The 12,859-nt window shown below is 47.9% G+C and overlaps 1 protein-coding gene across 7 annotated transcripts in view; it reads right to left on the bottom strand.

Moving 5' to 3' along the window:
• The window catches only part of DGKG (diacylglycerol kinase gamma), a 223,466-nt gene extending 217,118 nt beyond the window's left edge, over positions 1 to 6,348 (bottom strand). For 3 of the 7 annotated variants that reach the window (XM_044943843.2, XM_044943839.2, XM_044943850.1), the window contains exon 1: positions 5,871 to 6,348. The gene's annotated coding sequence lies outside the window, so the exon portion shown is untranslated. The remainder of the gene's footprint in view (positions 1 to 5,870) is intronic. The other 4 variants (XM_044943838.2, XM_044943859.2, XM_044943835.2 and 1 more) reach the window with 2 other exon arrangements.
• Positions 6,349 to 12,859: the final 6,511 nt, after the last annotated feature.

Genomic DNA, 12,859 nt, shown 5'->3' with positions numbered 1-12,859 from the left:
ATTTCTCCCAGCAGTCTTGATTCCAGCTTGTGCTTCATCCAGCCCAGCATTTCTCATGATGTACTCTGCATATAAGTTAAATAAGGAGGGTGACAATATACAGCCTTGATGTACTCCTTTTCCTATTTGGAACCAGTCTGTTGTTCCATGTCCAGTTCTAACTGTTGTTTCCTCACCTGTATATAGGTTTCTCAAGAGGCAGGTCAGGTGGTCTGCTATTCCCATTTCTTTCAGAATTTTCCACAGTTTATTGTGATCCATAGTCAATAAAGCAGAAATAGATGTTTTTCTGGAACTCTCTTGCTTTTTTCGATGATCCAGCGGATGTTGGCAATTTGATCCCTGGTTCCTCTGGCTTGTCTAAAACCAGCTTGAACATCTGGAAGTTCACGGTTCATGTATTGCTGAAGCCTGGCTTGGAGAATTTTGAGCATTACTTTACTAGTGTGTGAGATGAGTGCAATTGTGCGGTAGTTTGAGCATTCTTTGGCATTACAGAAGAGGATTTGGAATGAGCTTTTAGGTCTGAAGTTGTGATCTTGAGAAATCAACATGGGTTAACTGCTAGTAGTTTATGTCAAAGTAACAAAATTGTTTCTTTGACAACATTAGGCAGGGAGATGGGGGAAATACCAGTGAGAAGGAGTATCTGGACTTGATCAAGGCCTTTGATAAGATTCCTCTGATAATCTTCTGAAGAATAATTATGGATTGAGTGATAGTACAAGAAGATAAATTATCTTAAAAAGTGCTATATATTTATTGAATTGACATCTATCTATCAGGAGCATATGTTGGAATGCTCCAGAATGCTGTAATGCTTATCATTTTTTTATTGATGACTTAGTTGAAGAGGTCATACTCATGTTTGGGGACAATAGGAAGCCAGCTGGAAGGGACAGGATACATTCTGGGTGACAGGATCAAAGCCAGAAATATCTGGGCAAGCTGGCAAGAGAGATTGAATTAAACAAGACAAAATTGGGAATAAATGCAAGGGCTCTGTATTTGGGTCCCAGGTAGCACCTCTACAGATATGGGATGGGAGGGCAGCAGCAGGCAGGGGATACAGTTCAAGAGCAAGTTTAAAAGAAAGTTGGGTTTTTTTCAATGGATATGAAACTCAACAGCTATAACTTGTATAGCAGCTAGTTCAGCCTGACAGGGTTTTAACAGAAACATGAGATGTAGAATAAAGGAAGTGATCATCTCATGCCACATGGTGCTGATTAAGCCTTCTTTGAAATGTTATGCTTTATTCATTAAGAATAAAGAAATTAAGAAAAACTGGGGCAAGAGAGTGAGGATGATCCTGGAGCCAGTGACCTTTGGGGGGATAGAGCAGTGGGGAGGGCACAGGCCATGGAGTTGGAGCCTGGTTATATCAATAGCCGGCTGTGATTGGATATTGTAGATTCTAACCAAGCCAGTATTTCTATCCAGGGCTGATGATCAACTTCCCTGAGAAGCACAGATGGTGTTGGTTGACTGGCCTGCTCTCCTAGGTTTTGGTCCTCTGGTCAGATCACATTATGGGTGGGTTCCTTTCTCTTGACCTCACCCATCCAGGGACAGTCTCTTATGCCCCCAGGCAAATTTTTACACTCTTGAAATGCCAATGTGTGCATTCTCCAATATGGCAGCTGGAAGCTATATATGGCATTTCAGCACTTGAAATATGACTGAGAAACTGAAATTTTAATTTTCTTTAATTTTAATGAAGTGAAAATGGAAAGTCACATGTGTAAATACACTGCACAGCTCTAGACAGCTTTCAGATGCGTTTCTGAGACTGATCAATCTGAGCAGAATCAAGATGCATCAAAAGAGAAATGCACAGGGAGCACCTAGCACAGTACCTGGAAAATTCTCTTGTTCAGTCAGCACACTGAATTGTCTACTGTGCAAAAGTACTAGTTCAGGTGCTGGGGCACAGTGCTAGCTATACTTCTAGGAGTTCACAGTTTAGTGGGGGATAGGCAGATAAGTGGAGAAGGCAATGGCAACCCACTCCAGTACTCTTGCCTGCAGAATCCCATGGACACAGGAGCCTGGTGGGCTGCTGTCTACGGGGTCGCACAGAGTCGGACACGACTGAAGTGACTTAGCAGCAGCAGCAGGCAGATAAGTGATGTCATAACAGAGAGCTAAGTGTATGCACAGCTATAGCAGAGAGATCGCTAACCTAGATGAACAGCCGAGGAAGGATTACTAGAAAACTTTAAGACCTGAGCTGAGTCTTAAACAAGTAGACCTCATGCTGGAGGCTCAATGGATATTTATTCCACTTACGAGATTATATTCCAAGGCTGCCAAGCCCACTGCTGGTGGCAGAGGTGGCTGTGGGGCAAATGCAGCCCTAGAGAAAATTCATAGCTAGGGGCAATTAATTTTATTTGAAAACCCCCCCTTTTGTATTGCTTAATTTCTCTTCTGTGGCCACATTTTCTTCACTTGAGGACATTTTTTGCTGATGTGTATAACCTTAATTTTTACTGCATGATTAGTAGTCCCTAACCATGAGTGGGTGGAGGCAGTGGGTAGTTGAGCAGGTGAATTTTGTTACGTATAAAGATAACTCACTATGGTTTGGTTATGGAATTCTATTACTACTTGGTGTAAACAAACAGCTTGGTGAAAATAGCCAGTGTATGAAGAAGCTGTCACTGACTGGCTGGGCTGGCTGAATTGGGCTCTGATAGTGATGTACCTTCTAAGAGTGGGGGCTAATCTATTAATTTGTGTGGAGAAGTAGGATGTTATGCCACTTATATTTTACACAGTAGTCTGTTCAAAGGTAGTAAGTGATGTCTAGCCAGAGAATTCTGCAATTGATACTTATGCACACACAAAAAACAGGCATGGCCATATAGTGTGGTTTTCGCAATCACTCTTGAGTGTATACATCAGGGAAATATGTATAATCCCTCCCCCATGAAGCCAGGGGAATGCCCATGAGGGCTGGATTGGTCTTGTGAGGAGACCCTCCTATAGGTCACCTGCTTTGACTGTGGCAGAGTTGCCTCAAGGGGATGGAAGTATAAACTGGTGTATCCTTTTCGAAAACCAGCTTGTCATATATACTAGGAACTTTAAAACATTCATGCCCTTTGGCCCAGTGATTTAACTTCTGGGCATCTATACACAGGAAGTATTTGGAAATGCCTGCAGGAAGACTGCACAGAGATGATGTGCAGAGTTACGTTGTTGCTAAACACAGGAAACAATTTAAATGACTAACAAAGTAATAATAGGCAGCCATGTAAAGGACTTTCACTACAATACTATTTAGGAGAAAAAGCAGAGAAGCAATAGCTACCGAGGCTAAGCAACCCCTCAGTTGTTGAACAACCTGGGTTTGAATCCTGACTCTGCTGCTTACAAGTGGTGGGGCTTGGGAAGTCCCCTGAACTCTCTGGGGTTGATAATACTGCCTCAGGACTTTTGAAGATTACATGGCACAGAATTTAAAATACTTAACACTTGCAAATTACGTTGCCAGGCCATGATACAGTCGCTTCAGTTATGTCTGATTCTTTGCGACCCTATGGACTGTAGCCTGCTTGGGCTCCTCTGTCCATGGGATTCTCCAGGCAAGAATACTGGAGTGGGTTGCTCTGCCCTCATCCAGGGGATCTTCCCCACCCAGGGATCGAACCCATGTCTCCTGTAGCTCCTGTATTATAGGTGGATTATTTACCGCTGAGCCACCAGGGAAGCCTGCAAGGTACGTTAGGCATCCACTAAATGTTGGCTCTCCCTGGACTGTACAATTTCAAGGCATAAAAATAGCTGGAAAGGAAATATGCTAATATATTAGCCTTGTGGAAATGTCTGTAGTTTGATTCTTTGTACACTTTTCAACTTCCCAACATTCAATGTGAATTATTTTTATACTAAAAATGTATATCTTAATGTTGAGATACAATAAGATTTTTTTTTTAAAGTTTACCACAACAAAAATTGTGCTTCTCTTCCAGAGGATGAGCTAGGGATCAGCAGTAGAGGAAAGAGCTGCTGTTTTATGGGTACTTCCTGGAGCAGAGCCTCAGGCGTGCACAGCTGGGACCTCTAGGAGTGCAACGTTGGTGGCATCCACCCCCACCTGTTGAAGGTGCTCTGGGAGATCTGAGGGGGAGTTGGAACAGATGTCCTTAGTAGTTTTTCCTGTCTCTGAAAGTCTAGATTCCAAGATGCTCTGATTGTTTATCATTATCTCCCCATGTCTTGGTTGATCTGAACCAAACACTGACACGAAACTGTAAGACAGGAAAGACTCATCTGCTTGCTCCCCATTTCCACACCCCCCCCAAATGCTTGTAATAACGCCTACCAGTGCTATTCATAAAGGTTAAGGGTGATCCCTAAAGACAGGGATGAAAGGTATAGTAGGAAGGTTAGATTAATGGCAGCCTTTTATTCGATGACTATAATTTACCTTCAGAACCGAGGCAAACACAGCCCTTTTAAACTAAACTAAGTCCCCTCCCATCTTAGGACAAAGCTCTGAAATGAGAGGAGCACAAAGTATGTGTGCGTGAGTGACCAAATACTGATGACCTTTGCCCCCTGTGATCTAATACCCTTCGTTGACAACGAGGGGTACCCTGTGCTCCAGCAAGTGACTTTGGGGGGCTGTTTAAAAAAAAAAAACTCCCAGGCACCGAAGTAACGGCGTCGTCTCCCCCTTTCGAACCCGAGCCCTGTATTCTCACCGCTGCCCCTCATCAGTGATGTTTTCTGGTCCACACCTCCCAAACCAAAGCGCGTTACCCTAAGTCCCGAAAAGAAAAAGGACGAACAGCCCTCTCAGGGCCCTCTCCGGACCGCGAGGTCATCGTATGCTAATGAAGCAGGAGGAGACAGTCGCCCCGAGCCCGCCTGCAAGCGCGCCCGCGGGTTCGCAGCTCTCCCGCGCGCCACTGCGGCGCAGCCACAAATCACCGCGCGTGCCGCAGACCCTTCTGCCCTTCCGCGGGGAAAGAGGTGGGATGCTGAAAGGTCTCCCCGCCACTCTGAGTCCCGCACCTGGGTTGCTCACACCTGGGAGCTGCCTCTTCGCTCCTGTCTCGTGCTTCCCGCTGCAGCGATGGCGCGGATGAGTGCAGCGCATGGGATTCACCTGTAGGGCTTTTTCGAACTCCACAGCCCTCCTCCTCAAATTCTAGTCCACTTGTCCAGAGGAAGAAAATCTCTGAATGTGCTCAAAGAGTGGACTGGTGGAGTTTTTGAAAGCCCCACAGGTGATACTAAATGCACGCACATGCAGAAACATCTTTTGAGTCCGAAACTAAACAGGTCAACCCGACCTCCCTGACCCTCCTCTCCTTCCGTAGCTTCTATTTGTCAAGGTCTCCGCGTTCTCTTCAGCTTCCCTTTACGCTCCCCCAGCACGGGGGCTTTGTGGAGTCCCCCCAAAGTCCCGGAACCCTGCGGGACGGTCAGAGGTTTGGCGGCCAGACGTTAGAAAAAGTGTCCCCGCTCTTTGCTGCCCTTGTGCACTCTGGGGCGCGAAATGGATACCAAAGGTAAGTCTAGAAGGGGGGAAATCTGAACAGTTGCTTCAGCACCCTGCGTGGAGCCAGGCCGCCTCCCGCCCGCACACTTTGAGGTTCGGAAGGTCCTTCCAATCAAAGAGGAAGCCGGTGCCCCACCCTGGGCGGCTCCCCGTGTCCTCACACTGCCAGGGGGGCATCTCCTCCTGCAGGGGCTGTGCGGCAGGTGGCATCGTCAGGAGGGGGGCGCCGTGGCCTCGGCTGCAGCTCCCTCCCCTGGCCGTGGGACCGGCTCCCGCTTTGGCCCCCTTTTCCAACTTGCTGCAGCTCGCGACCCCAGCCCGAGCCCCCTCCGCCGCGCGGGCCACGTCTTACCTCTGCAAGCAACACTTGGTTGCGCGGTTCTCCGGCGCGCTCCTTCCTCGGGGCTTATTCCCTTACTTGGGAGGAAAGAGGAACCGAGAGACTGAAAGGGGACCGAGGCTGGCGTCTGGGCGTCTGCCCGCCCGCGCAGCCTTCTCGGGGAGGGGGATGGAGCTCGGGTGGGCGCCGCAGGAGCTCCGGCGGCCCGGTTGGGGTTAGGCGGCGCTGGGGTCTCTGCCCGCCCAGGTACCCGCGGCTCCGGAGCGGTGCGTCTCGGCGGCCCGCTACTACGGCACTGCGGCGCCCTGCCCCTCGCAGCCGGCAAGTCCGGCTGCCACTCTCACGGCGGAGCCCTGCCCCCGGGCGCAGAGCCCGCCCCCGCCACACACCCGCGTGCGCGCGCACACGCGCAATACACCCGCGCGTGCACACACGCGTGAATGCGGTGGGCTCAGAGCGAACCCGCGCCTCTTTGGTGGTTCGGGCACTTCTCACTGGTAGGGCTTCGGTCCGGGAGGAGGAGTTAGAGGCTGAGGGATTTAGAAAGGCTGCAGCAGTGGTGGGCTGCGCAGAGAGGCCCAAGGCCAGGTGACTCAGGGGACAGGGACAACTGTTTGACAAATACCTACAGCTCAGCCAGGGCCTCGGCTGCCTCACTATCTCGACCAAGTCAAAGAAAAACAAAAAATGAAAAGTCAACAAATTTTCTCCGTTTCCTAGGCACTCACTGTCTCTAGCATCTAAATCATTACCCCTGCACAAGGGCGCATTTCAGAGGCAGGGGATTGGTGACTGTTCCATCTGAAAAAATTTCTCCCATCGAAGATGTAGGGGGACCATCGCAGCCCACCGAAGTTCGGCTCTGATCGCTGGATCAGGTCGTAGGACTGAGGCTTAATTTCCTTTCTCCTTTACTTTTAGGTGACCACGGGCTGTTTTCCTTCACAGCAAATAGATCACTTCTTACTTTTAAAATGTAGAAAAGCACAGAAAAGGGGCTGGAAGAGAGGGGTAAGGAATGAAGGCCAGCATTGGCCAAGACACTGCTCTTTCCATGGCGTGCAGGGTGCAGGGTGATGGTGGTGGAGAGGACACTATCTCAGGCATGTCACACCAGCAGGGTTTGTCTGTCCATTTCACACCACATGTAAAGTCATCCAGAGTTTGGCCTCTCATCTGTAAAATATGTACAGTTTTCCAGTTTCCACAACTGAGAATTCTTTTCTGCCAGCAGGCAGTGAAGGTCCTGGGTCAGGACTGCAGCCAAGAAGCTTTCTGATGATGCTGAGGCACCAAGGGGCCCTGGGTGTCTGGGCATTTGGGGAAGACAAATGGGCACTTGGGGAAGACACTCAAACAGGAGTGTCAGACAGCACTGAAGACCCTGATGGTCAGTGTCCATATCAGGCCATCTGCAGGCAAGCCAATGGGGTACATGAGGAACTGAAGCTCAGAGATTTCCCCAGGTTTCACATGGTAGTGAAGGCAGTGCCAATACCAAGAACCTTGTGTTCATACTTCATCTGACCATTCACCTATCATCTATTCTCTCTCATCCTGGCTTGGTTCTTGAAGTTCCCTTCAGTTAGAATGAAATAATCCTGGTGAGGGGGCTCTCAAAGGTCTTTTATCTTTTCTGGTTTCCCTTTTAGTCCCTGACTCATTCATTTCATGACTGTCTATTAAGCTCCTGCTGTGTCATCAGGCACTTTCCCTTGACTCTAGTCCTGAGCCTTACTTGGGAAGAAAGAGGACCTAAGAGACAGAAAGGGCTTAGAACTGTCCGTCTCAGGCTTACTGTATGTATTTCCACTCTGCTAGGTTGGGTGGATATGCAAGACAAAATCCTTGCCTTCTGAACCACATTCTCTGTGGAGGAAAACATGAGTGTGTGCACACACGTGTCACAAGATAACATTCTTGTTCTCTGTCATCTGGATTCCTTCCAAAGAAGGGGAAACAGAGAGGACTTGTATGTGGGCGTCACGATGGATCTAGGAGGGGTGCATGCTTATAGGTAGGTGTTGGGGCAACGTTGAGTTGTTCTGCCTATTTGAACAGGAAGGATATAAGCTGGGTGGGAGGAATGGGGAAGACATGCAGAGACAGAATGCAGACACTTGGCTGGGAGTGCACTGAGGAAGAGTAATAAGAGAGAAGCTCCCAGAACAGGGCTGCCAAGCAAGGATTTGGAGAACAGGAGTGCTTGCAAAGATGAGTAAGTGCTTTGCTAGGAGGGAGGGTGTTCACTATGAGGTCCCTGTTCTCTACCCTTCCTATGAGAAAAATCCTTTGTAAAGGCAGTTTTCCCCTATTTTGTGAGTGGATTCCTTTGGGGAACGCAGGCTGGTGCTGAGTTCAGCATCTGGGTTGATACGGGGTGAGCATGGAGAAGCCTGTGTGGGCACAAGACTTAAAGACAGCTGGCTCCTGGGTTCCATGCAAATAACATGAAGGAAAAGTGTTGTAGAAGAGATTGAAGCAATGCGGAAGGCAGGGGGCCGGAGGTGGGAAGAAGCGCAGACAAGAACAGTTACACTGATTGAGGCATCACAGCGACGGAGGTGAGGTTTGGGCTGGGATGTGAGAGGACAGTAGGGATCTGACACACAGATAAGCAAGACAAGCACAATCTAGGCGGAAGGAAAGCAAAAGCACAGAAGGAGGACTACTCATGGTGAGTTTTGGGCCTTCAGTAGAAAAAAGAAAGTTATTTCTCCATGTTGGAAAGACTCCCTAAGTGTTGACTTCAGGACATGAGCATCAAGGAGCTATGGAAGATGTGTGCTTCTTGTTGTTCTTGGTTTGGTTTTGACGGGGAAGGGGCTGGGATGCCTTTGATGCTAGCTTCCCCAAATAAGGTTTTTTCATCAGAGTGGAGAGTCAGGGAGGGTCAGGCGGCAGAGACATTGTGGTGTTGCTGCCCCATGAGGAATCAGGTGCCCAGGGTGCCCCACAAGGGGCTGAAGCCCAGGCCCCACCAGCCTAGCTGCGCAGTTCAGCAGAGTCACGTGTCCTGCCTTTTCTCTAATTTGCAGAGAGGCTTGGTGTGGGCTGACAGAAGCCCCGGCTGCTGAGCTCATCCGTCTTTGAAGAGACTAAAGCCCCAGTGAAACAAGTGAGGGTTTATTGAGCATTTGCTGGAAGTGCAAATGCAGGTGAAGTAGAAAGAGACTGAAGTCAGGAGCAGCTATGAGCCTGAGCATGTCTCTGCTCTTGGGCTACCGGGTACGGAGGAGGAAGCTCACTTCCTCCCCTCAGAGCATTTGCAACCCGTGTAGGCTATAAAACAAACACGCAAAGCGATTAAGAGGCAATGAAAGACAGTGTAAAATTAAGTGTCAAGTTGTATAGAGCAGATTCTCAGGGCGTGAGAAGGGAGACCTCCTCCACGCTTTAAGAATCCAGGGAGGTTTCCGGGAGGGGAAGATGGGGCTTCCCAGTGGAGAGGAGAACCCAGGGCTGGAGGCTGGACAGCAGGAGGCCTCTGAGTGTGAGCTTGGCCACTCTAATGCCGTTCCTATTCATGGCCAAGCACTGTGATGAGTCACCTTTGTTTCTGAGAGAAGGGGCATTTTTGGATGTTTAACTGGCTCAACACTTTACATTCCCTGAGACTTCAGTGTTGGCAGCTCACACTCGCCATGTTGCTCTGGGAACACATCATCCAAGCCGGCAGCTGACGCCTGATCTCTATTGCCAAGGCAAAGCTGGGGCTGAGTCAGGTACCTGTGTCTGGAAATTTTTAAGTTGGACTGTCTCTGACAAGCTGAGTGAGCTGCACGTGACGCTGTGCATAGCTGCGGCCATGGAGGTAGGATCAGAGAATCTAGCCAGGCCCCCTGGCTTCAATCAAGTCCCTGCTTGGGAGGCTCAGTTTACTTCATTTTTCTCGGCCTCACTTTTCTCATCTATAAAATAAAAAAATTATGCTAGATTTTCTCCACGCTGCCTTCCACCCAGTATTTCGTGATTTCATAATTAATAGGCTCTTTCCATTTTATCAAATAGGTACAAGATGAGAACAGATATTTACCAAGCCCTGACTTCGCTTTTCTCTCTGCTTTGGCTGTGAAATTGTGATGCTGTGGATGGGAACAGAGGTTTTGCCAGGAACAGGTTATGTGGATCCAGCCCTGGGAGTGTAGGCAGGTCACCCCATCTGCAGGCCTCCATTTTCTTATTGGTAAGAGAAGGAGGTTGGAAATGGTGTCTTCAACCTTTTCTGGCTTTGCTACTGTGTTAAGGAAGTATTGTCAACTGAACAACTTGTATGTACTGCCTCTTAACTGGGGTGAACCACCTCCTCAAGGCTGGCTTGGAAAATAACCATAATAACAACTTTTAAGCTTGGGGGAAAGCACAGGAGAGAAACCATGAGGTTAAGAGTAATAAGTAGACCATCCCGATGGAGTACGAAGACCTGGGTCTGTGTCTCTAGCCTCAGTTTCCTCTTCTGTAAAATGGAACTAGCAATACCTGCACCACTGGGTAGGGTAATGATTAGATGAAGAATTAATTATTAAATTAAATGGAGAATATGAGCAAATGCTTTGTGTATTTAGAATTGCGGCACCCCACTCCAGTACTCTTGCCTGGAAAATCCTATAGACAGAGGAGCCTGGAAGTCTGCAGTCCACGGGGTCGCTGAGGGTTGGACATGACTGAGAGACTTCACTTTCACTCTTCACTTTCATGCAATGGAGAAGGAAATGGCAACCCACTCCAGTGTTCTTGCCTGGAGAATCCCAGGGACAGGGGAGCCTGGTGGGCTGCCGTCTATGGGGTCACACAGAGTCGGACACGACTGAAGTGACTTAGCAGCATGCAAAAAAATGAGTAGTTATTAAAGATAGTCAGTTACTGTAACAAAGACTATTTAAAAAACACATACACATACAAAACAACAACAAAATCCCCAGTTATATTATTTACTCATCTGCTTCCTAGGAAGCAGCAATTTGGGTCAGCAACTGTCTCCATGCTGCTAAGGAGGGTAATATTTTAACACAAAAACTTAATAAAGGAGTTGGCCGGACTTTGCCCCCTGCCTAGAATTCTGCAGTGTCACAGTGGATTTATTTGGAAAAGGAGGAGAAACCCCCCATCCAAGGTCCTGCTTTGATTGTTGCCTATCACGAGAGGGCCGGTGGGAGGAAGAGAGGAGAAGCATGAGGACACAGAGACAAAGCGAGAAGCCTGCTCGCTTCCTGTTGTATTTTGGGCAATGGATGCTTCACTTCATGCTTTTTAATGAGCTTGTAAAGAGGCTAATTTTGGTTCACCCACATTACTCTGGATCTGTTTTCTGCTGTGTCTGGTCAGAAGACACTGCTGTGGAATTCTTCACTGCTGTCCCAAAAGGGGAAGCTTTTCTGGGGACCCCTGGGAAGAACCACAGGGAGGAAAAGCTTCCAATTCCATAAATGACCATGTGCTTCAAAGCCTGTCCAACTCACACAATTTTTGAGAGAATCAGTCCATTTTTAGAAATACTAGTCACCTCTTTATCTCTTGTTAACCAGTTTAGGGAGACAAAATGGCACAATATGTTAGAAATTAGGGGGGTCCTAAGTGCTGGCCCCTCTCACCCATTCTCCAAACCTGCTGATGCCGGAATTACTTTCTGAAAGCAGACACCCCAAAGCCCTCCCTCTGCTTGAAAGCTTTCAAGGCCTCAGATCCCTCTTTCATAAAAAGGACATCATAACACAGTGCATAGGTTTTGACGGAGTTTAGAAGAAACATCTATTAAAAAATTAACACAGTGTCAGCCACATAAGTTCTCAGTGAATTACTGTGGTTACTGCTTTAGAATATTCCCTAAAATGGCATGTGAGGTCCTCCATGAAATGATCCCAGCTTACTCACCTGCTTCTGCTTCTGGTAGGCCTTTCAAGGACTCGGTCCACACACTGACTGGCTTCATCATCCCAACACACCTTGGGCCCACCCTTTTCTGTATCCTACTCAGGCTCCTCCCTCAGCATGAAGAGCTGCCTTTTTTCTCTCTCTACCATGTCTGTGCTCAGTTACTCATTTGTGTCCAATTCTGTGACCCCATGGACTGTAGCCCGCCAGGCTTCTCTGTCCATGGGATTTCCCAGGCAAGAATTCTGGAGTGGGTTGCCATGCCTTCCTCCCAGGGATCGAACCAGCATCTCCTGCTTGGCAGGTGAGTTCTTTACTGCTGAGCCACCTGGTGCCACCTCTTAAATGCATACTGCTGAAGTTACTTTTCCTCTCTCCTCTACTCCCATTCAGATTTAGATAACATTTACCCTAGTACTTAGCAACAGGCTGCCTCCTATAATGGTTACCTGCATGTGCTTCACACCCACTGCCCTGCCTCATCCCTGGGACGGCAATTGATCCTCCTTAGACTCATCTTAATCATCTTCCTATCACTCAGGGAAAGTATTGTGCATAGTAGGGGATCAATAATATTGGATTGAGTTTAATGAAGACAGATTAAAAGAAGACCTCCTTGTTGGCCCTGAGATTCTATCACTGAGGGAAGGTTGATCCCCACTTTCAAATCTTCTAAAGAGCTACCAGTCACTGAGCACTTATCGTGTGACAGACACTGTGGACTCATATGTTAACCCTCCTGAGAGCCACGTGGGAGTGCCGTCAGCGTCACTTTACACTGGAGACTTGATTGCTCGAGGTCACCTAGGCAGTAAGCTGTGGAGCCTGTACCAGAAACCAGAACCCTTGGTGAGCACCTCTCTGCTTCTTTGGAGTGTCTCTCCCACACTGTACTTGCCTGAATGTTCATCCTTTAGCACTCATGAACAAAGTGAACTGTATGATATAAAACTGGTTTTTTTGCTGCCTTGTTGTGTTTTTTGCTATTGTCCTGCTTCTCCAAGTATCAGTAGTTGTAGAGCACTATGATAATATGAATAAATAACCACTTGTTAAACACTTATGTATCTAGCACTTTATACAGACACACACACACATTAATTCTATAAAGATGTTATTAATCCCAATCT

The sequence above is a fragment of the Bubalus bubalis genome, chromosome 1 (genome assembly GCF_019923935.1).
Source record: "Bubalus bubalis isolate 160015118507 breed Murrah chromosome 1, NDDB_SH_1, whole genome shotgun sequence".
Lineage (NCBI taxonomy): Eukaryota > Metazoa > Chordata > Mammalia > Artiodactyla > Bovidae > Bubalus > Bubalus bubalis.
This window is presented reverse-complemented; position numbering and strand designations above follow the sequence as displayed.